This window comes from Theropithecus gelada, chromosome 1 (assembly GCF_003255815.1).
Source record: "Theropithecus gelada isolate Dixy chromosome 1, Tgel_1.0, whole genome shotgun sequence".
Classification (NCBI taxonomy): domain Eukaryota; kingdom Metazoa; phylum Chordata; class Mammalia; order Primates; family Cercopithecidae; genus Theropithecus; species Theropithecus gelada.
Window position 1 is genome coordinate 144,082,217 of NC_037668.1, and position 22,495 is coordinate 144,104,711.

Consider the following 22,495-nt stretch of genomic DNA (forward strand, 5'->3'; position numbering starts at 1 on the left):
TAAATGACGAGTTGATGGGTGCTGACGAGTTGATGGGTGCAGCACAGCAACATGGCACAAGTATACATATGTAACAAACCTGCACGTTATGCACATGTACCCTAGAACTTAAAGTATAATAATAATAAAAAATAAATAAATAAATAAATAAATAAATAAGAACCCTTCTCTCCTAACATATAACCTATTCATCACCCAAAATAGCATTCTGAAGAGATGTTTTCTCTTGTATCCAAAGAGAGAGAGAGAAAGAGAGGGAAGGAATATAAATTATTTGTTATTTCTTTTCTTTTCCTTTTCCTTCCTTCCTTCCTTCTTTCCTTCCTTCCTTCCTTCCTTCCTTCCTTCCTTCCTTTCTTCCTTCCTTCCTTCCTTCCTTCCTCCCTCCGTCCCTCCCTCCCTCTTACTTAAAATATGGATATCTAGTTGTTCTAGTGCCAGTTTTCAAAACGTTATCCTTTCTTTATTCTCCATTAAGTTACTTTGGATTCTTTGTTGTAAAACAATTGTTCAAATATGTGAGTTACTATTTTATGACTCTCTATTCTGTTTTACTGATCTATGGCTCTATCCTTATGCCTTAACCACATTGTTATGATTATTATAGCTTTATAATAAAACTTGAAATCCCATGACATAAGAACTCCAACTTTGTTTCTTTTTCAAAACTATTTTGGCCATTTTGTGGCTGGACACAGTAGCTCATGCCTGTAATCCCAACACTGTGGGGAGACTGAAGCGGGAAGATAGCTTGTGGCCAAGACTTCAAGACCAACCTGGCCAACATAGTGAGACCCTATCTCATTAAAACAAATAAACAAAAACTATTTTGGTCTTTTTGGGTCTTTTGTACTTCCTTATAAATTCTTAAATCAGCTTAGCAATTCTACCAAAACAGAACACAAACAAATAAGCAAAAACACCTCTTTCTGGGAGTCTGATTGTGATTGCATTGAATCTATAGATCAATTTGAGCAGAATAGATATTTTTGATAATATTGAGTCCTTCAATTCATGAGGACTCATTTGTCTGGGTCTTCTAATTTCTTTTTGGCATGTTCTATAGTTTCCAGTGTACGGTCGGCATTTTGTATGTTGGGATTCTGCATTTGTAGAATCAACAAACCATGGATCAAAAATACTTGGAAAAATAGCAATAAAACAGTAAAAAATAGTACACATAGAAATACAGTGTAACAGTTATGTAGCAGTTACATTGTATTAGGTATTATAAGTAATATAGAGATGATTTAAAGTATACTGTAGGATGTGCATAGGTTACATCCAAGTGTTACACCATTTTATATCAGAGACTTGACTGTCCTTGGATTTTGGTAACCACAGGGGTCCTGGAACCAATCCCTCATGTATATCAAGGGACAAGCCTGTATATGTCATGTGTATATTTTGGTAGCTACATAAAGTGAAGTTGAAAAGTGTCCTATTCTGTTTTCTAGAAGAATTGTGTGGAGTTGGTATTACTTATTCCCTCATTGGTAGAATTCAGGGATCAGAAAACTTCTTTAAAAAAAATTTGATAGCAAATATTTTAAGCTTTATAGGCCAAACCATCTCTGCCACAACTATTCAATACTGCCATTGTATTGTCTACAACAATACAAAAATGAATAAGCATGGCTGTGTTTCTGCAAAACTTCATTTATGGGTACTGAAATCTGAATGACATAACTTTCAGATGTCAAGAAATAACTATTTTTTTCCAATTATTTCCCAACCATTTAAAACTGTAAGAACTCTCCTTTGTTTGTTGGTTGTAGAAAAACGTGTTGGGCCACGTTTGGTCCACAGGTCAGTTTGCCAACCCCTTGTATTCACCAGTGAAAACATTCTGGGTCTGGGGTTTTCTTATAAGAAGATTTTTAATTTTAAATTCAACTATGTAATAGATGTATGGTTATTAAGGTTATCTATTTATTTTTGAGTAAGAATGAGTACTTCATATTTTCCAAGGAATAGAATGAAAATACACTTAGTTGTTTATTTTTACTAACCAGAGTCCTTGTTATAAAATTTTAAAATATATTCTTCATTTTTTCAATGACAGCTTTTCTTGACTACCTTAATAAAAAGTTCCTTCATGTCATCCCACTTTATTAAGTCAAAATGTTAGTAATTTAACTTACTTATTTTGTTATATTTTATGTTATTATTTATTTATTTATTTATTTTGAGATGGAGTCTCGCTCCGTCACTTAGTCTGGGGTGCCGTCACGCTATTTGGGCTCACTGCAACCTTAGCCTCCTGGGTTCAAGCGATTCTCCTGCCTCAGCCTCCAGAGTAGCTGAGACTACAGGCACGCAGCATCACACCCGGATAATTTTTGTATTTTTAGTAGAAATAGGGTTTCACCATGTTGGCCAGGTTGGTCTTGATCTCCTGACCTTAGGTGATCTGCCAGCCTCGACCTCCCAAAGCTCTAGGATGACAGGTGTGAGCCACCGTGCCTGGTCTTAACTTATTTATTTTTCAGTTCACACATGAAGGGAACATAATATGATGAAAGAGCACCTGGAAAACGCCCAGGATACTGGAATTTTAGTCCTAGAAAATAGTGACTTTGGGCAAGTCATCGAATGTACCTGGTCCTCTGATTCTTTACTCATAAAATGCGGACATTGGGAAAGGTGATCAATGAGGGCTTCATCAGCTCTAAAGTCTATACTGCTGTTTCTGTACATCTCTGTTAATTTATTTGGAAATGGAACAAACACTATGGCAAGAAGTCACACCTACCATGCAGGCTGCTGAGAGGATTGAATGAGTCTGCAGCACACATGGACAAGGGCCTGGTCCCCAGTAACCACTGCATAAGATCTACCTAGTATTCTATTCAGTATCTCATTAATCAAGTCTTATCTGGTTTATGTCTTTGGTTATTAATTTCCCAATTTGTAAAATGAAGTTCTTGGATTAAATGAGTGATATTGAATGTACCACCACCAAAAATTGCTTTGATTTTCCTCACTCAAGCAATTCATATTTTTAAAGATCCTGCACCTTCCAAAATTGCATATATTGAATAATAATTTTATTATTCTCTCACTTTAAATACTGACCATCATGCGTAGATAAATATTTTACTGTGGTTTTCTACCCCAAGTGTTAAGATCAGAATGTTTAGAGCCTTCAAAAACAAGGGCTGAGGTGAGGCTGGTCATACCCACAGCTATCAGCTGAGGAGCCTCCTATGGGGATGATAGGAAGTATGCTGTTATTTCTCGTACCCTAGGACTAAGGGCAGCAGAAGGGAAATGATTTATCTAATTTTTTAAAGGAAAATTTTTAACTCTAATGTGCACACTGCAAATTGAAGCTAATTATTAAAACTTTTGCTTTTTCTTATATAAAATTAAAGCCTGCTTGTTGTAGGAAAGTGCAAAGGTGAAAACTTCACCCAGGAACACCTGCAGTGCTCTGGCAGGTAACCTAAATATATACAAAGTGAGTAGGTCCTTGGAGAATAGTGTGAAGAGGGGTAACAGAACAGAAAAGCTTAAGTGAACAAAAATGTCTAGAAGTCAAATGCAACCTTAAGCTGTCAGTTTGTAATCTCTCATTTAAAACCATCATGATTTCTTCAGTCATAGACAATCGCTGTTAAAAATATAATGTGGGCCGGGAGCAGGAATTCACTCCTGTAATCCCAGACTTTGGGAGGCAAAGGCAGGTGGATCATGAGGACAAGAGATCTGGACCCTGGCCAACATGGTGAAACCCCGTCTCTACCAAAAATACAAAAATTAGCTGGCCATGGTGGCACGCGCCTGTAGTCCCAGCTACTCAGGAGGCTGAGGCAGGAGAATCGCTTGAACCCAGGAGGTGGAGATTGCAGTGAGTCGAAATTGTGCCACTGCACTCCAGTCTGGTGACAGAGTGAGACTGAATTTCAAAAAAAAAAGTAATGTGTGTTCTTTCAGTTCTTTACTTATACACATAGTATTACGTTAATATATGTTTAACTTTGTAACAGAAATGATACCCTAAAGAACATTTTTTTCTAGGTTAGTTTATTTAATATACCATGAGCATTGTTTCATAAACATGTGATTTTAATGACTGCACAATTCTTTTAAACACAAGCCTTTATTCAATGATTTCCTCTTTGGGGACATTAAGCTGCTCTCTTCCAAATGTGCCTAAATGTTCAAATAAACATCTGAAAGTCTTTGAGGTAACCTGGTTCCAAAATGGTTATTCCTATAGTTTTTCACTTAGATCTGTGTGGACCCTTGAAAGCTGGGTGGTCTCTTAGAGGCAGAAGGCTCCCAGAACCTGAGGTGCTGTCTGGTCTGGGATTTAGGAAATCAGGGGCTTGCTTTTTGTTAACACACAAAGTATGTACTGATGGAAGGATGCCACATCACATTTATGTTTTGTCACCAAACATATAGTGTTTGATTAAAAAATTGGGAATTGATCAAGCATGGAAAACATTAACTTATTTACATTTTACCTGAAGTTTTCTTGATATGACTTTGAATTTTATTTAAAGTAGAATAAAAATGTTCTTAGAACAAAGTACTGTCACTTCAAGTAAACCTTTTCCTTTCCATTTTCTCAGCAGAATCACTGCAGCAATTGCCAGCTATTTGATGAGTCTCTTCTCCCCCTGCTCCTAATCCACTCCTCATTGTTCTGAAAACAGCTCCATGACCATGTCACTCTTTTGTTCACTGACCATCAATGGTTCCTCACTGTTCACAGAGTAAAACTCCGTTTTATAGATAAGCATTCAAAGCATTTCACTTGAGGCTCTAAACTGCTTTTGCCACCTCATTTTCCATGTCCTTCTTCATAAATTGTTTGCTAGAGTCAAACTGACTAGTACGAAAAACTATCTTTTACCTCCTGCCTGCATGTATTAAGTGGATTTTCTTAAATACCTACAACAACCCTGAAAAGCACAATTGTTACTTTTAGTCTGTATATGAAGAATCAGTGCATAAGGGAAAGAGGTAGGATTTGAACCCTGAGTTTTTCCACTATGCCCATTTTTTTCCATTCTTTTTTTATTGTGGTAAAATACACATACAATTTACAATTTTTACCATTTTCAGTGTATAGTGTAGTGTTACTAAATACATTCATAATGCACATCCATCACCCCATCCATCTCCATAACTTTTTGTCCTGTAAAACTAAAATTCTATACCCATTAAACAATGACTCCTCTTTCTCTCCTCCCCTACAGCCCCTGAAAACCACCATTCTACGTTCTGTTTCTGTGACTGTGATTTCTCTTAACTATATCATGTAATTGGAATCATGCAGTATTTTCTTTTGATGAGCGGTTTATTTCATTAGCACCCTGTCCTCAAGGCTTATCCATGTTGTAGCATATGGCAAGATTTTCTTCCTTTTTAAGTCTATTCCACTCACTTATAGATCACATTTTATTTATCCTTTCGTCCACTAATGGACCTTCGGGTTGCTTCCTTGTTTTGGCTATTATGAATATGGCTGCTATGAACATTGGTAGAATAAATATCTCTTTGAAACCCTGCTTTTGGGTATAGACCCAGAAGTTTCCACTAAGCCCTTTTGGTTTGGATTCCCTACCCAGAGCCCTCTAATTGGCCCTTTACTTTCCTGCCTTTGAGCTTTTCCTTTTGCTGCGCAGCCTACCTGTCCTGTCCTATTTTGGTTCCCTGCCTACTGAAGTCCTGTTTATTCTGCAAGCCTCCTCTATTTGTACCTACCCAATGCCTTTCACACAGTAGGTGCTCGATAACTAATATATAGTTAGATATATCTTTACTATATCTCTGCTGAAACAACGTAAAGAGGTAGGAGGCAGAAATGACGTCTTATTATCCCTTATGGCCTGTACACAGTAGACCGTTTAGGAAAAGTTTATTAAATAAATAAAGTCCCCATGCCCCCTGGAACAAAAGGTATGCAGGGCAGTGTATTTCATGGGCTGTCCAAGACCTCATGTCAGAAATGTATGTTTAGGCAGGAAGAACACACAAGAGGCAAGAGAGTAGGAAAGGATGCTGGAAAATGTTGCTAGCTGGGTCAATTCCAATTTGGCTAAAACAAGCCTTCTGCTTCTTCTCCAGGGTTCTTTCTCTCAGCATCACTTATTAATGCTAATTAGTCAAGGGTGTGCCGTGATGCAGAACACTTGTGACCTGTAAGGATTAGCGAGACAGACTGTCGTTTCTCAAATGACCCACGAGAGGCAGCCAGAGTCAGCGACGGGGAAGGAGCGGAGGGGAAGAGGAACTTCTCTGCAAAGAATCTCACTAAAGTAAGTGCAAGTAAAAATAAATCCACATATAAAACAACTGTACAAATGTTAGCAGTATTTTCACAGCTGGGTTTCTTTGCCTAAAATACTTAGCACTTACTCTAGAAAACTCACTTCTAAACAGAAATGGTCTGACTGATCACGGAAGCTGAACCCTGATACAACTCTGACTTTGAACTTGACTTTTGCCCAGATGGGAATAAAAATAATGACGACTTCTAAGTAAGAACCTTAATTGCCACGAATTCACACCAGACTGTGGTGGGTGACCTTTATCTCACATATGAGAACATTAAGGTCGGGCTTGGTTTAGGAAGCTAGATTCGTTAACAGTCAGCATATTTATATCCAGATTAGGTAGGACTCTGGATTTAAAACACTTTCCCTTGGAAAACACCGACTCTGTCTGTTTCCATGGCACTAAAAACACCCCACTTGAATAACTGCCCAGTTACTTATCATAGCAGGATTAGTGGTCTTCTCGAAGCATCTGCATTCACATTCCTGGTATTTATTTCCTGTAGATATTGGTTTCAAAGACTGATGCCACAGGACATGAATAATCACGGTGACTCACTTTTAGGGACTTTCCCCTGGGGAGTGCCAACTACAGAGCCTCATAATGTAGTGGGCACATATTAATTAAAATATGTTTCATCTCCAAATGACTATGACAGAAGCTATACTCATGAATATGACAACTAAATACGAAATAATATTGTAGTGACTAGCAATGATTCAAATATTGTGCTCATGATGTTATCTTTCATCCATTTATTTAATAAATACTTAATGACTGATGGGACTTCTATGTGTCAGAGTGCTGGTTATTGGAATATGTAAGTGGAATTAGACAAAGGCCATGTTTCAATAAATTTACAACCCAGCAGGCACTGTTCCTATCAACTAATGAGATTTTTTAATTTAATATTTTTTTATCAAAGCAAGGGAGTCTTCAAATTTACCAAAAATATATTTGGTAAGGAAACATTAGACAGAGCCAATTATTCCTTCTTGGTTAAGGAAACACGCTTTGTACTTACACTTCCATAGTGATCAGGGACTTCTCACCCCTTGAATTTCTGTAGCATAAATTGTTGACGTCTCTTCACTTCCCTGTCTCATTTCCTTGCCCAGGTGGTGAGCCCTGTGCATGAGCCTCTGCCTGACTCATCTTTGTATCTGCAATGCCTCACACATGCCTCACATCTCCCTACCAGGCAAGCAGTGTTAGGGAAAACAGGATGTCATCATGTCATCAGTTAAGTAAAGAAGAGGTTGACAACAAACTGTGAATAGAAAAGTCAAATAGGGAGGCATTGGCCTTTTAAAAAATTATTTTCCAAATTATCCTAGAGTAAAGTTGACTTTTTTCTTTGATGTACAGCTGTATGGATTTCCACATATGTATAGATTTGTGTAACCACCACAAAGAGGGTACACAACAGTGCCATAACCCCCCAAAGCTTCCCCATGCTGTCCCTTTATAGTCGCTCCCTCCCTCCACCACAATCCCTAGCAATCACTAATCTCTTCTCCAGCATTGTGCTTTTCTTTTGAAATTGGCATCTCTTACTCAGCACAGAGTTATCTACATTGTTCTTTTTTATTACTTAATAGTGTTCTATCATATGTGGTATCGCAGTTTATTTACCCTTTCACTCATTGAGGGACATTTAAGTTATTTTCAGTTTGAAGCTACAGTTTAAAAAAAAAAAAAAAAAAAAAAGGCTGCTCTGAAGTTTTTGTTTTGCTTATCCATTTCACGTGAACATACATTGCATTTCCCTGGGGTAAATACTCAGGATTGACCTTGTGGAGTCATAGTGTAGATGTATGTTTCACTTTATAAAGAACCTGCCAAGCCATTATCCAGGGTCACTGTAGCATTTTCCAATTCCAACCATTATGTATGTGAATTCCACTTATTCAGCATCCTTGTCAACACTCTGTGTTGTCAGTATTTATTTTGGACATTCTTTTATTTTGATGGAGTCTTGCTCTGCTGCCCAGGCTGGAATGCAGTGGTGTGATTTTGGCTCACTGCAACCTCCGCCTCCCGGGTTCAAGCAATTCTCCTGCCTCAGCCTCCAGAGTAGCGTGTGCCACCATACCCAGCTATTTTTTTTTTCTTTTTCTATTTTTAGTAGAGATAGGGTTTCACCTTGTTGGCCAGGCTGGTTTTGAACTCCTGACATCAGGTGATCCGCATGCCTCGGCCGCCCAAAGTGCTGGGATTACAGGCGTGAGCCACCACGCCTGGCCTTATTTTGGACATTCTGATAGATGTGTGGTTGTAGCTCATTGTTGTTTAAATTCACATTACCTTAATGGCTTGTGATATTGAACATCTTTTCTTGTACTTTATACAGTAGTCCCCTGTTATCCAAGGTTTCGCTTTTTGCAGTTTCAGTTACCAGCAGTCAACTGCGGCCTGAAACTATTTAGAAAATTCCAGAAACAAACAATTCATAAGTTTTAAACTGCGCACTGTTCTGAGTAGTGTGATGAAATCTTGTACAGCCCTGCTCCATGGGACATGAATTCCCTCTGTCCAGTGTATTCATGCTGTATAGGCTACTTGCTTGCTAGTCACTGAGTAGGCACCTCACTTCCCAGATTACTGTCACAACATTCCATCATATATTCATTTTATCATCTCACATCATCACAAGAAGAAGAGTGAGTGCAGTACAAGATGAGGGAGAGATCACATTCACATAACTTTTATTATAGTATATTATTATAATTGTTTTATTATTATTAGTTATTTAGGGTTCAGTATGATCCACAGTTTCAGGCATCCACTGGGGGTTTTGAAACGTATCCCCTGGGGATAAGGAGGCGACGGTGGTGGGGGGACTCCTGTGTCTTCTTTGGTGGAGCATGTGTTCAAGCTCTTTGTTCATTTTTAATTGGGTTATTTGAGTTCTTATTGTTGAGTTTTGAGAGTTTGTTATGTAATCTGGATACAAAGTTCTCTGTTAGATAAGAGATTTGAAAATATTTTCTTTTAGTCTGTGGCTTGTCTTTTTATTCTTTTGGAAGTGATTTAGTAGAGCAAAAGTGTTTGATTTTGATAAAATTTCATTTTTTCTTTTTTGTATCATGCTTTTGGCATCATTTAAAACTCCTTTCCTAATCCCAGATAATGAAGATATTTTTCTATGTTTTCTTCTAAAAGTTTTACAGTTTTATGATGAATACATTGCCTTTTGATGAACAAAAAAATTGGCTACGTGATAATAGATTTCCTTCTTGGTGGTGTAATTTGCCCTATTGATTTTGGAGAGTTGTAGGAGCCTTCGGGACAGGGCTGCATGCCTGGGAATGTCTCTTGCATCACACACAGGCAGAACCGCAGTCTGCTATCCACCATCAAATATTCAAAAATAGCCTGATAAGCAAGTGTTTTTTCATGTGTGCTAGATTCATATGATGATACTGCCTAATCTGAACCATTGCGAGACTACTTGTGATGTTTATTTTATCCGTGTTGATGTGACCACCGCACATTCAGTTATTGAAGTCTTCATGTGTCGACTTAGGGATCCTACTCCAGTCCCTGATCAGAGTATTCCATAATATTCAGTGCATAGACTGTATTATATATCTACCATCTGAAAATTCTGAATCCTGAATTATTTTGGACATTCTTTTTTTTTTTGACGGAGTCTTGCTCTGCTGCCCAGGCTGGAGTGCAGTGGTGTGATTTTGGCTCACTGCAACCTCCGCCTCCCGGGTTCAAGCGATTCTCCTGCCTCAGCCTCCCGGGTTCAAGAAACCACCCTTGTGATTTGTTCACAAGGGTTTCAGAAAGAGGATTGTGCGTCTGACATTTAAATGGTTCTTGTGATATGATAGTTCTCATAGTCGCGACAAGGAACCTCTTCTTCCGGTGTCCCCAGTCCTGACACACATTAATATGACTGAGGATGGAAAGAGGGATCACTGTATTTACTACATTATTCAACCCAAATTAATATATTTCTCCTGTGACAAAGGAGGTTTCTTGATATATTTTCCCATTCTTCTTTCTGGTGATAAAACTACTGGCCAGTCAGCCCCTAAATATTGGAGAAGACCCTGCTTTTCATATGATGATGTATGTATGTGAGTACACACATTGATTAGAAACAGGATGGGAGGCCTGGGTTAGACCCAAGCATGGACACACCAGCCCTCTACTGGCCAGGACTGGGATGCTGTGTGCCCATCTGGGCCAACTGGAAGCAAGCAGGAAGATGTGTGGCATTATTTGGGGCAGTCTGTGCACAGTGGCTGACACAGAACAAGGCCAAATAGAAGTTAAGCAAAGGGCATTCTGACCACAATGTCTTGTCATTTCAGGTGTGACTGTGCCTATAATTGTACCATAAGGAATTCAGCCCACGTGACTAAGCTATGCCTTTCTCTGTAGCAGCTTAATGGGAAATCAGGGCATCTTCGGCACTGTAGCGTGTCACTTTATTAGACACTGATCCAACTCACGCACTTTGTCCTTCTGATGCATGTCTTTCCTCCTCCTTTACTGCTACAATTAGAGTAAGAACCCCTGCTATGATTCCACTCCCTGTCTAAAACCAAGTGTACTCTGAGAAAGAAACTATTCTCTATCTGCTTCCAGAAGCTTATCTCAAGACTTAAAACTTAAAGAGAATAAAATTAATAGCCAGGAGTAACAAAAAAAAAAGAGAGAGAGAGAGAGATTTTAGCTTGCCATTTCTTTAAGTTATGTATTTTCATCTTGTGAAGTTCAGTTTGGAGAAAAACACTTAGACATGAGGCAGGGTCGGTTCAGGGGCAGGGCCATATTTAAAAGCTCAAAATGCTTGTTTTTGTGGTGCCAAAGGAATCGACACTTCTTTTTTCTTCCCAAAAGGAAACAGAAGCTTATTATCCTGACAGAAAGTGCAGAAGTTTTTAGGTGGAGATTAACCCTTACTCCCAAACACTGAGGCTCCTGTTCAACTTCTTGCTTAAGATATTTCAGTAACGTTTAAAAATTTTTAGCATGCTACATTGGTTGGCTCTCCAAATAATTTAGAAAACTTGTGACCTGAAGCTTTCATGGAGTTGATGTAACTGTTCTGGAAATCTCTTGACTTGAACTTGAGACTCACTCGCACACAGCTGCAGTATGTCCACCATCAACAGCAATCTGTACCCAGAAAGCAGCGGGAAATGGGGGAAAAACAAGAGACAACCTTCAAGAAATCTAGGTCTTTCCTAAGCTGCAGTTCTATACATTGACCACCAGGTGTCTATCTTCACACAAGCAGTCTTGCTTGGATGAGGGTGTACTAGTTAGCTGTGGGATTATTTTAAAAATGAAAGCAGTTTTTTAGGTATGGGTACATGTAAGTATAAATGTGCAAACGTAAAGTGAAATCTCAAAGCCAAACTTAATAATTTACAATTCCTTATCTAAGTAGGATAATCAGTTGAACCTTGTGTTGATCTTTTAAAGTTGTTTGAAAAAACTAATTGGGTCAGTAAATGGCCAATAGATTTGGGGAATGGTGAAAAAAAAAAATTGTCCTCTTCCTAAATCTTATCATGCTATTTTTTTAAATTTCAAGGTTCTTAGCATGCAAACAGGTGTATGTTCCCAGGAACATGGCTTTTGGTAAAAACAGACAAATTGTATTGTGAGCTGGCTTCTGTACTCTGTAATTCAATTTCCTAGTTCAGCCTCTATTGTAGCTTGTTTTCCAGTTTCAATTCTAGGCCCTGATACAGGTGAAAAATATCTCTACCAGGAAGTGCAAGAATAAGATTCGACTTCTTTTGTCCCATAATTGGAAGTGACATTGTAATAGAATTAGGTAACTCCAGTAAGGTTTAGTACGCACAATTTATGCATTTATGTCAATCTTAGAAAAGAAGTGCTCTTTTGGTCTGCAAAGAAAGGTCACCAGATTAAACCGCTTCAGGGATATCTTTTATATCTCTCACTCTACTTTTGTTTGCTGTGTGTTTGTTTTGTTTTGCTTTAAGTTTCCCAAAAAATAATTACCATAATTTTAGGAATCTTCTTTTCTCATTCTCTTCCTTGCCAAAACATGGAGGTCCCTGAGAGCCCTAGAGGCCCCTTATATTTTAAATAAATTATATATATAGTACAGAAGTACTTTAAGAGAAAGAACTGTACCATCCTATGCAACTATTTTAGTGAGGGCTGAGAAGGAAGAAAATGTAAATATATTACATCAAAGCACTGCGTTGAGACTGAAGACTGTCCTTTTGGTTGTTATTATTAATTTTTATTTGGTTTTGTTTATTGTTTTTGATGCCTTTGAAACATTAAAATAAGTTTCTCCAGTGACCATATCTATCAAGCTCTTTATTGGGTGGTGCTCTCACCAGTGTTGGCTTCTCATTTCTGTTCCCCCAAATATTTATAGATAATGCTTACTAAAGCTCAGTTTGTTCCCAAATTTTGTGTTTTTAACACTATTTTTTACAATACATTCATCTGTGCATTAATTTGATCAAATTTTTTATTACTCACTGTGAACTTTATGCTGTGAATAGAATAAAAATGATTAGGAAGCAGGCTTCTCTCTCAAAAAGCTATTAAGCTAGTGAAAATAATTTTATAAGCTATCTCCTAAATACACTTCTGGATCCTATTGAATAAAGTGGAAATATGGTATGCTGCTGGCATTTGTGAAATAAAACAAATTTCTGTTTTATGTCATGTAATGTGCTTTCAATATACTATTATTATGTTTAGAGAGCATTGTTACTACAATACATGAAATAATGAATCATATTTTTGCAGTGGAGGTGAAACATAGTGATCTACATGTTTACATAAAATTACCATGCAAAGTGTATCGCCAATATTATTTATTAAACTAATGGATGTGAGCAGAGAGGTAAGGACTGATATCAATATATTTATTATATGAAGAAGAAAATAAAATTCACTTTGCAAAATTATTTTCACTTGGCTTTAGTTGTCTGGATATAATTATTTTACTTTTATTATTATATTTAAGTCATTGCATCTGTTTCCAAAATGTTCTGTAATGGAAGTATTAACAGGAAGCAAGTTCTGCAACTGAAACTGCTTTCTCTCCAACCATAGCATCCATGGTGATAAATGAACATAGGAAAAGAAACAAAAGCAGTAGAAACCTGGAAGGAAAACCTCTCAATGCTTAGGTTAACTTTGGTTAGAATGAAATGGAGAGGAACCATCTCTCTGTTTCTTTTGAAAACCATTCTTAAAAATCCCAGAGTGCGTGTTACAGCAATTGCCAAAAGACCAAATGAATGGGTTTTTCATTAGGCAAGATAAAATGGCAGAGAAAAAATTGTATTTTTTTAAAGGATGTCAATTCTGGTCTAGTTACTATGATTTGAAAAGAAATTCAACAGGTTCACATTGCTTCATAAAATTGTGAAAATAGCAAACCTGCTTAAGCAGAAAGGGCCCCTTTAAAGTCTGAAAGATAACTTCAAGGTCAAGGAAGTTCTTTGTACTCTTTCATTTATTTGCTGAGTTCCGACTAGTTTGCTGACTATAAACCTTTACATTCATCTTGCTATTTTCCACTTGAGGTGGTCATTTGTTTATTAATTCACTAAATATTTATTGAATGTCAGCCAGCATTCAATAATGGGCATGTAAATTAACAGAAATGGGTCTTACCATCAAGGGGCTCCCTATCTAATGTAATAGCAAATGGGTCCATCAACTCATTAAAAATATTGAATTATTGAATTATAATAATGTGAACACAATTTCAGCAGTTCAGAGGGTTGATCCTGACTATCACCCATGAGGGAATATTTAAGCTTATCTATAGTGTTTAACTAGTTTTTTGATAGCTGTGAGGTGGTAGAAGGCATTTTAGGAAAAAATAATACCATGAAAAATCATGCAGCATGTAATTATATGCTTGCAGACGAAGCATAGAATAAAGTGGCTGGAGCACATGTGCATGGGACAAAAGTAGCAAGAGATGAGGACAGAAACAGTAAATTAAAACTAGGTTATGATAATTCTTCATACCATTGCAAGGAGCAATGTAATTATGTAATAACTACATTTACAGAATGCAATTAAAAAGAAAAAAACCCTACATCACAACTTTGTCACTGAGGACTCTTCAGATTGTAAGTAACTGAACACCTAGGCCAAATAGCTTAAGCAAAAAGAGAACTAAATTGTTTGAATAAATGCATGGGTAGACTTCAGGCATAGCTTAATTCAATGACCAAATGACATCACCAGGACCAATCTCTCTGTGCTGGGTTTGCTCCATACTAAGGATCTTGGTATTAATGCTTTACCTCACTTTGTTGCCATGACCTTAAAAGCACTCTTTGAGACTGACATTATCCAGATGGTAGAGTATGAAGCCCCAGATACTTCTTTCCTCCAGTGGAAACACTGATTCAACAACAATATATAGACCAATTCCCTTTATGACAAAGTAGAAACCAGTTAAGAGGCTTCTGTACCCCAAGTGAATGCAGAAATCAACCATATCAAAGCTGTTACAAAAATTTATGGCACCTTAATACCATAATCTCTCCCCTTGTCACAGCACCACACATTTGGGAAGAAACTCCTAGCTCCCAGTCTTTCCCTAACAAGGAAGAAAGAAGTTTCAGCTGTATGTCCAGTGTTCTGACCTTTTGGGAGGTACCTGAGGGACTGGCTTCTGTTTTATCTGTCTCAGAACACTTATAGGAGCCAGCATACTCTAGATTTCTGGGAGTCACTGAGAACAAAATAGAGATGGGAAGCTTATTGCTGCTTCAGAGGGCTTATGGTAGAGCATATTGGGCTGAAATGGCCTCTCACTCAGGGGAGAAAGAGAAAAGTGGAGTATGTATCAAACTTTCTGATTTTTCATGAGCAACTGGTTTTTGTCTAACTCAACTTGGGTTGCTGATGAAACAACATACTCTAGCTCTTTGGGGGAAGCTGAGAACAAGAACGAGCTGGGAGCATGCTGCTGTTTTAGAGGACCCATGGTAGAGCAAACAGACTTCAGAGGAAGCCAGAGATTATGAGTTCCTAAAAAAAGAAACAAGCAAATCTCTACAATGAAGAATCTACGTGCAAAAGTCCAAAGAAGACATATCACAGAAAAGATTTGAGAGGGCCCCAGAATCCCCAGCCCATCTTAATGATGATAACATTCCCTGTACAAATGCAGTGTGTAAAAACTGGGAGAGGTGGTTGTTTTCTCAAATGTATAAGTACCAGTGCAAAGTTTAAAAAAGCATGAGGAAACAGGGAGAAATGCTCCAACAAAAAAATAAACAAACAAATCTCCAGAAATCAATCCTAAATAAACAAAAGTATATGAATTACCTAACAAAGAATTATTTAAAAGATACTCAATGAGTTCATACAATGACTGAGCAAAATAAGAATTTCAAGAAAAAGATACAAACAAAAAGAATAGGATAAGTTTTGGAGCTGAGGAATTTTGTAAATGAACTGAAAAAAATAACTAATATTGTAAACTAAAATTAGAATCTTAAGCCCCTACCCCACACCAACTGAATGGACCCCCTCTTGGCCAAAAAAACTATAAAGAAACCGTAAAAACTGAGTTCCCAACCGTGATGGGACAGGAGGTCAGACATGCCTTATTATACACTCTCCCTTTTGCAGTTTAGACACAATGACTGACCAGCATTAATGTTAAAATAGAGATCTAAGACTGACAAAACAAACTCTTTGTGGCAATAAAATGTCAAATTATAAACAGGACCCAAGGCCATGCCAGGCAAGAGTTAAGTCATGCACCCCCTACACTTAAAAAATAAACTATGTTCTAACTGCCACAAGATTTTTCTTTTTCTTTAGCAGCTAAACAAACACTGGTCTTGAGATAAGCAACATCTCAAAAAAACTTGCAGCCCTTCTACCACCAGGCACTGACTAACTGACCACTCTGTTCTACAAGTCATACATAACTACAACTTTAATTAGACAAAGATCTGATTTGTCTGATAAGAAGATCACCAACTGTGGACCCATTCTAGCCAGTTAAGAGGTTATACACTTAAGTGCTTTCATGTCCCTCTTTGCTTTTTGAAATATAAGCCCTAATTGTAATGCAATGAGATGTTGAGTCAGGATCACCTGCTTGAATATTTGTAGCTCCTCTTGTAACCTGTTGAATATGTACATTAGCCAACCCACTCAGCATAAGGCTCCCACCCTAATCCCTGCTCCTTCAAAAGTGCCTCTCTCTGTTATTTGCCAGAGGCTATGCTTCCCTGCTGCGGATAGTGACCTTGAAGGCTGTAACCCTTCACAAGAAATGAAATCTCCTCTCCTTTTCTAAATGTATAAATCTTGTGATTTTTCAGTTAACAGTGTTTAACAGCAAGCTTGATTAAGTAGAATAAAAAAATCAGAGAACTGGAAGTCATTTGAAATTACCCAGTAAGAAGACCTAAAGGAAAAGAGAATAATGGAAAAGACTGAAGAAAATCTAAGGGTCTTATGGGATGCTATGGAGACACACATACACACACACTATACATGTATATACTCTCTTTCTCTCTCTCTCTATATATATATATATTAAACATAGGGAAAGAAATAAAAGCAATACAACCTGGACGGAAAACCTCTAAATGCTTAGGTTAACTTTGGCTAGAATGAAATGGAGAGGAACCATCTCTCTGTATCCTTTGAAAACCATTCTTATGAATGATTTCCCTGATATATATATTATATTATATATAATAATATACATTATATATTATATATTATATATATATTTGTAATATATATATTTGTAATCAGGATTTCATAAAAAAGAAGAAAGGGGCAGAAAGCTTACTTAAGTAAATAATGGCCAAACATGTCCAAAATATGTGCAGGAGATAGACAAACAGGTTCGAGAAGTGCAGTGGAACCCAAATAGGATGAATCCAAAGAAGTCAGCACTGAGACACATTATAACCAAATTGTCAAAAGCCAAAAATAAACAAGTGATTTTGAAAGCAGCAAGAGAAGAGTGACTCATCCCATACAATTGAGCAATATATGACTATCAGCAGATTTCTTAGCAGAAATTTGCAGGCCAGAACAAAGTGGGATGATATATTCAAAGTACTAAAATGACAACTAAATGCCAATCGAAAATACCATATTCAGCAAAATTACTTGTCAAAAATGAAAGAGAGATAATGACTTTTTCAAAGAAATAAAAGGTAAGAAAATTTGTCACCACTTGGTCTGACTTATAAAAATGCCAAAAGGAGTCCTTCAAGTTGAAACAAAAATATGCTAAACATTAAGACAAAGCATATGAAAGTATAAAGCTTGCTGATAAAAGTAAATATGCAGACAACTGCAAAATGCTATAATACTATAATAGCTGTGTGTAAATCACTTTTAATTTTGGTATAGAAGTAAAAAAAGTATAAAAAATAACTATAACTATAAAAATATGCTAATTGATACAATAAAAATGCAATTTGGTACATCAATAACAAAGTGTAGAGAGGAGGAGTAATATGCAATTGTGTGTGCAGTTGCACTCTTGTTGTCCTCAGCTTAAGCCTCATTGTTATAATTATAAGCTATTTTATGTAAGTCTCATGATAACCACAAAAACAAACCTATGGAAGGTATGCAAAGGAAAATGAGAAGTGAACAAAGTATTTCACTAGAAACATCAATGAAACACAAATAAAGATAATGAAAAAAGTAGGAACCAAAGAGCTATAAGACAGATAGAAAATAATTTTTAAATGGCTATAGTAAATCTGTTCCTGTCAATAATGACATAAAATGTAAATGAATTGAACTCTTTAAACAAAAAACACAGTGTGGCTAAATCGATAAAATTTTTAAAAACCTAATCACATATACTCTCTGCAAGAGACTCATTTTAGACTACAAATATGTAGGACAAGGTGAAAAAATAAAAAGAAAATATATCTCATAAAAATGGTAACCAAAATCAAGCAAAGGTGGCCATAACTTTTTAGGCAAAATGGATTTTGAGTTAAAAAGTGTCACAAGAGAAAAGATGGATATAATACAATGACAAAAGAGTCAGTTCACCAGGATATATAACAATTATAAATACATATGTACCAAACATCAGAACACCTAAATGAATAAAGTGTACATTGACAGAACTGAGAGAGAAATAGACAGCAACACAATAATAGTAGAGAATTTTAATATTCTATTATCAATAATGGATAGAACATCCAGACAGAAGATTAATAAGGAAACAGAGAACTTGAACAACACTATAACCCAACTGGACCTAATAGACATATACTGAACATTTCACTCAATGGCAACAGAAGATGCATTACTCTGAATTGCAAATAAAACAGCCTCCAGGAAAAATCGCATATAAAGTCACAAAAGAAGTCTTACCAAATTTAAAAAGATTAAAATAATAAGTATTTTTGACTGTGATAGAATGAAACTAGAAATCAATAGCAGAAAGAAATCTGAAAAATTCAAAAATATGTAAAAGTTAAATAACACATGCATAAACACACAATGGATCAAAGAAAAAAATCAAAAGGGAAATTAGAAAATGTCTAGAGACAAAGGAAAATAAAACACAACATATGAAACCATATAAGAGGCAGCAAGACTAGTTCTAACAGGAAATTTTATAGCAATAAATGCCTACATTAAAAAAGAGAAAATATATCAAATAAACAACTTTACCCTAGACCTCAAGAAGCTAGAAAAGAAAGAACAAACTAACTCCAAAGTTAGCAGAGGGGAGGAAATAAAAAGATTAGAGCAGAGATAAACAAAATTGAGAATAGAAAAATCAATGAAACTAAAAGCTTTTGAAAAAAAGATAAGCAAATCTGACAAACTTTTACATAGACTAAATAAGAACATATGAGAGAAGACTCAAACAAAATCAGAAACTAAAGAGAAAGCATTACAACGAATACCATAGAGATAAAAAGATTTATGAGAGGCTGAACAATTACATGCCAACAAATTGGATAACCTAAAAGAAATGGATAAATTCCTAGAAATATCCAACTTACCTGCTATGGTTTGGCTGTGTCCCCACCCAAATCTCATGTGTCATGAGAGACCTTGTGGGAGGTAACTGAATCATGGAGACAGGTCTTTCCCATGCTATTCTCATGATAGTGAATAAGTGTTATGAGATCTGATGGTTTTATAAAGGGAAATTTCCCTGCACAAGCTCTCTTTTTTCTTGTCTGCCACCGTGTGAGATGTGCCTTTCACCTTCCACCATGATTGTGAGACCTCCCCAGCCACCTGGAACTGTGAGTCCATTAAACCTCTTTCTTTTGTAAATTGCCTGATCTTGGGTATGTCTTTATCAGCAGCATGAAAATGGACTAATAGAGTAAACTGGTACCCGTAGATTGGGGCAATGCTGAAAACATATCAAAAAATGTAGAAGCGACTTTGGAACTGGGTAATAGGCAGAGGTTGGAAGAGTTTGGAGAGCTCAGAAGAAGAGATAAAAATGTGGGAAAGTTTGGAACTCCCTAGAGACTTGTTGAATGCCTTTGACCAAAATGTGATAATGATAACAGATAATGAAATCCACACTCAGATGGTCTCAGATCGAGATGAGAAACTTGTTGGGAACTGGAGCAAAGGTCACTCTTGTTATGTTTTACCAAAGAGACTGACAGCATTTTGCCCATCCTAGAGATTTGTGCAACTTTGAACTTCAGAGAGATGATTTAGGGTATCTGGTGGAAGAAATTTCTAAGCAGCAAAGCATTCAAGAGGTGACTTGGGTGTGTTAAAGGCATTTGGTTTTATAAGGGAAACAGATCACAAAAGTTCAGAAAATTTGAAGACTGATAATGTGATAGAAAAGAAAACCCCATTTTCTGAGGAGAAATTCAACCTGGCTGCAGAAATTTGCCTAAGTAGCGAGGAGCTGAATGTTAATCCACAAACAATGGAGAAAATGTCTCCAGGGCATGTCCAAGACCCTTGCAGCAGCCCCTGCCATCACAGGCCTGGAGGCCCAGGAGGAAAAATATGGTTTTGTGGGCCGGACCCAGGGTCCTTCTGCTGTGTGCACTCTAGGGACTTGGTGCCCTGCATCCCAGTTGCTTCAATCATGACTAAAAGGGGCCAAGATACAGCTCAGGCCATGGATTCAGAGGGTGCAAGCCCCAAGCCTTAGCAGCTCCCACATGTTATTGGGCCTGCAGGTGCACAGAAGTCAAGAATTAAGGTTTGGGAACCTCTGCTTAGATTTCAGAGGATGTGTGGAAATGCCTGGATGTCCAGGCAGAAGTTTGCTGCAGGGGTGGGGAACTCATGGAGAACCTCTTTTAGGGCAGTGTGGAAGGGAAATGTGAAGTGGGAGCCCCCAAACAGAGTCCCCCACTGGAGTGCTGCCTAGTGGAGCTATGAGAGGAGGGCCACCATCCTCCAGACCCCAGAATAGTAGATGCACAGAATGCTTGAACCGTGCACCTGGAAAAGCCTTAGACACTCAATGTCAATCTGTGAAAGCAGCCTGGAAAAAGACTGTACCCTGCAACAGGGGCAGAGCTACCCAAGACCATGGGAACTCACCTCTTGCATCAACATGACCTGGATGTGAGACATGGAATCAAAGGAGATCATTTTGGAGCTTCAAGATTTGACTCCCTTGCTCAATTTTGGACTTGCATGGGGCCTTTAGCCCCTCATTTTGGCCAGTTCCTCCCATTTGGAATAGCTGCATTTACCAATACCTGTAACCCCATTTTATCTAGAAAGTAACTAACTTGTTTTTTATTTTACTGGCTCATAGCTGGAAGGGACTTGCCTTGTTTTAGATGAGACTTTGAACTGCTGAATTTTAAGTTAATGCTGAAATGAGTTAAGACTTTGGGGGAGTGTTAGGAAGGCATGATTGGTTTTGAAATGTGAGGACCTGAGGTTTGAAAGGGGCCAGGGGTGGAATGATATGATTTGGCTCTGTCCCCACCCAAATCTCATCTTGGATTGTAGCTCCCATAATTCCCACATGTTGTGGGAGGGATCTGGTGGGAGGTAATTGAATAATGTGGGCAGATCTTTCCTGTGCTATTCTCATGGTAGTAAATAAGTCTCATGAGATCTGATGGTTTTATAAAGAGAAGCTTCCCTGCACAAGCTCTCATTGTCTCTTGTCTGTCACTATGTAAGACGTGCCTTCCACTTTCCACTATGATTGTGAAGCCTCCCCAGCCAGGTGGAATTGTGAATCCATTAAACCTCTTTTTCTTTAAAAATTACTCAGTCTCAGGCATGTCTTCATCAGCAGAGTGAAAATGGACTAATACACTACCAAAACTTATTCATGGAGGACTAGAAAATGTGAAAAGACAAATAAGAAATGAAAACATTGACTTAGTAATTAAAACCTCCCAACAAAGAAAATCCCAGGGGCCTTTTGACTATTCTTGTCCTTTTGCTTTTTCATATAAGTTTTAAGATTGGTTTGTCAAGTTCTGTGGAAAGCCCTGTTGGGGTATTGATAGGAATAACATAAAATCAATCTATTAAATTTGTGGAGAATTGACATAGTTGTAATTTAAGTCTTACTAACCATGTACATGGCATATATCTTGGTTCAATTGGATATTTAAAGTCACTCAAAGTTTTATAAAGGTTTTACTTTTTTTATCTTTGTGGATGTTTTGTATTTTAATTGATATAGTAAATGATGACTCATCATTATATCTTTTAGTTGCACCTTATACTTATAGACAATCTGCATAAACTTCTCTAAGTCTAAAAGTAAGAGTCTGCAAGTTCCTCTGGAATTTCTATATGGATTATATCATTTGAAAATAACAAGATTTTTTTCTTCTAAAAATAGATTTTTGATCAAGGAACCAAAAATACATTTGACAAAACCCCTAATACAATGTTAAATGAAATTTTGATAGGAGGAAGATGTGTCATGCTTCTAATTTTAACAGAAACATTTTAAGAGTTCTACTATTTAGAATAATGATTTTAAAATGTTGTAGTGCCTTTCTTTCAGGTTGAAGTATCCTCCTCTTACCTGAGTTTATTAAGGAATTTTTAAATATAAAGAATGAATGTTGAGTATATTGCATGCTTCTTCTGCATATATTGAAGAAATCATATGTCAGAACTTGTCTGATTTTGTTCTCAAAATGTTCTTATCTTTTCTTTTTTAATATTCAGGTTATATGAGCCTCATAAAATAGTTGGGAGTGGCCTTATTTTTGCAATTCTT